This window comes from Loxodonta africana, chromosome 16 (genome assembly GCF_030014295.1).
Source record: "Loxodonta africana isolate mLoxAfr1 chromosome 16, mLoxAfr1.hap2, whole genome shotgun sequence".
Lineage (NCBI taxonomy): Eukaryota > Metazoa > Chordata > Mammalia > Proboscidea > Elephantidae > Loxodonta > Loxodonta africana.
This window is the reverse complement of record NC_087357.1, coordinates 29,934,838-29,938,226: the sequence shown is the minus strand read 5'-3', so window position 1 is coordinate 29,938,226 and position 3,389 is coordinate 29,934,838.

Below are 3,389 nucleotides of genomic sequence, written 5' to 3'. Positions count from 1 at the left end.
TCATACAACCTTATGTACAACAGAATGAAACACTGCCCGGTCTTTTGCCATCCTCACAGTTGTTCCTATGTTTGAGCCCAACAAATGAAGCCTGGAGAAGTTAGGTGACTTTCTCTAAGTCACATTGCTGGTTAGTGACAGAAAAATAATAGCTAACACATTATATGCTAGGTATTGCTCTAAGCACTTTACCCATAACTTATTTAGTTCTTATAACAACCCTATACAGTATGTATCATTAACCCAGAAAACCCAGTCGATTCCGACTCATAGCGACCCTATAGGACATTAGCATTCTCATTTAACAAATGAAGAAACTAAGGCCCAGAGAGGCCAAGTAACTTGTCCAAATTCCCACAGCTATTAAGTAGCAGAGGCAAGATTTGAACCAGGCACTTGGGCTCCAGAATCTTGCCTTTATCTACTACACTGTATCTTTTTAGTTCAAAGTAAATCCCTTTTAAACATACAACTGCACTGATTTTTCCCCAAGAATGAGATTACAACAGTTAGACAAAGCTTTTTTGAAAATACTTTTACCTGGTAACCCAGTATACTAACACATCCAAGTGTATTACAGTTAAAAGACAGTTTTCTCAAAACAATGCTATGTGTACCATATGTGATCTATTTGGATGTTCCCTCTTTTTTCTATTCCCACCTTTCTTTGAATGAAACATAGACTACACTCGCTAATGAGTCATCATCCACGGTTTTGGGGAAAAAAATGCTTCTTTAAACCACTCTTTCAGCTCACACCTCAGCTATGAAGCCTTTTAGTGATTTATACACATTAAATTGTATTTTCCATCCACAGACATCACTTACAGTGGGGATCAAAGACTTGTCAGATTATATCTATCGAGTTTATTTCTGGTCCCTGGGTGGCATAAAAGGTTTGTGCATAACTACTAACCAAAAGGTTGGTGGTTCAAATCCACCTAGAACAAAGTTCTGGTGATCTATTTCTGGACGACTACAGCCATGGAAAATCCTATGGAATGAAGTTCTGCTCTGAAGCACATGGGATCACCATAAGTGAGAATTAATGGAATTGACTCAGTGGCAATGCGTTTGGGCTCTTTTAATTTCTGGTTACCAACAAAAAAAACCCCACTGCCTTTGAGTCTATTCTGACTCATAATAATCCTATAGGGTAGAATAGAACAGCCCCATAGGGTTTCCAAGGCTGTAAATCTTTATGGATGCAGACTGCCACATCTTTCCCCCACTGAGTGGCTGGTGGGTTTGAACTGCAAAGCTTTTGGTTAGCAGCTGAGTGCTTTAACCATTGAGCCACCAGGGCTCCTTAATTTCTGGTTAAAAAAAAAAACCAAACCTGTTGCCGTTGGATGGATTCCAACTCGACCCTACAGGACAGAGTAGAACTGCCCCACAAGGTTTCCAAGGAGCGTCTGGTGGATTAGAAATGCCAACCTTTTGATTAGCAGCCAAACACTGAACCACCAGGCCACCAGTACGTATTTATTGGTCTCCCTGTAGTCAATATTAAAAATGGTACAGTGGGCCTTGAAAACAAATCATTGTGCTGTGACCGTAGCGAGTCCTTCATTTACTCATTAATTCACCCAACAAGTATTTATAGAGCACCTCCTACATGCCAAGCATTGTGCTAGATCAGGGGTTGGCAAACTACGGCTAGCAGGCCAAATCCAGAGTGGTACCTCTTTCTGTAAATAAAGTTTTATCAGAACACAGCAACACCCATTTATTTATGTATTGTCTATGGCTGCTTTTGAACTATAATGGCACAGTTGGGTGGTTGCTATAGAGACTGTATGGCTTGCAAAGCCTGAAATATTTACTATCTTATCCTTTACAGGGTTTGCCAACCCTGGTACTAGACTCTAAAATATAATGGTAAGCATCATAGACTGGTTTCTACTAAAGGCTACTGCTTGGTTTAAATTGGTTTTGATGAGGAGAAAAACCTGGCCTTAGTTAATTTTTGCCTCCCTCGTGTAGCTTTGGAGAGCATCTTGCTCCCAGTGGATACTTAGCAGTCATTTGCTGCTGCTGAAAATTATTCAGTGGATCTGGCAGCAGTTATTGGAAAGGAAGCAACTTACCTACAGCCTAGAGAATAGTTTATTCCTTTAACATGGCCAAGAGTTTCCTTTTGTAGATGTTTGTCTTTGCTGTCTATGAGAACGGAATTGTCAATGTTTATTGAGTACCTACTGTGCGTTTTGTCCTGTGGGCAAGAAAAAAAGACTTGGATTTCAGGCACTTACATTGAGCATGGGAAGAAAAGCCAGACAAATGCATTTAATTGTAATTCTTAATACTTCTGTTTGGGGCCCTAGTGTATGCTTGGAGGTGATTTGGCTTAACTACCTTAGACTCTTAAATGTTTGTATTCCAGTTGCTTCCATTAGTGACTTCCATTAGTCACTAATCACTCTCAAGTATAATTGCTGATCACCTGAGTGCATAAATTAATTGTATTTCTTATTCATTCATTTTTTTCATTCATCAAACTTAATATTTCGAGTGTCTCATATGAGTCAGCACCGTAGATAGAGAAAAGACTGGTTTTCCCAGTCTGGTGAAGGAGACAGTCTGGTGGGGGGAAAGCACATGATTATATTGCAGTCTGGTAAATACTAATGACAGAAAGAGGCTCAGGTTTTCTAGCAGCACAGAGGAGGGAAGAGGGAAGGGGGTGACCCTCGTGGCACAATAGTCATGAGCTATGGCTGCTAACCAAAGGGTCGGGAGTTTGAATCTACCAGCCGCTGCTTGGAAATCTTATGGCGCAGTGCTTCTCTCTTGTCATGGGTTAAACTGCTGTGTCCCCCAAAAATATGTGTATCAATTTGGCTACACCGTGATTCCCAGTATTGTGTGATTGTTCACCATTTTGTCTTCTGATGTGATTTTCCTGTGTGTTGTAAATCCTGCCTCTATGATGTTGATGAGATGGGATTAGAGGCAGTTATGTTAATGAGGCAGGACTCATCTATAAGATTGGATTGTGTCTTGAGCCACTCTCTTTTGAGGTATAAAAGAGAAGCAAACAGAAAGACATGGGGACTTCATACCACCAAGAAAGCAGCACTGGGAGCAAAGCGTGTCCTTTTGACCCGGGGTCCCTGTGCCTGAGAAGCTCCTAGACCAGGGGAATATTGATGACAAGGACCTTCTCCCAGAGCTGACGGAGAGAGAAAGCCTTCCCCTGGAGGTGGTGCCCTGAATTTGGATTTCTAGCCTACTAGACAGAGAGAGAATAAATTTCTCTTTTTTAAAGCCATCCACTTGTGGTATTTCTGTCATAGCAGCACTAGCTAACTAAGACAGCTGTCCTATAGGGTTGTTAGGAGTCGGACTCAACTTGACAGCAATGGGTTTAATTTTGGGTTTGGTAG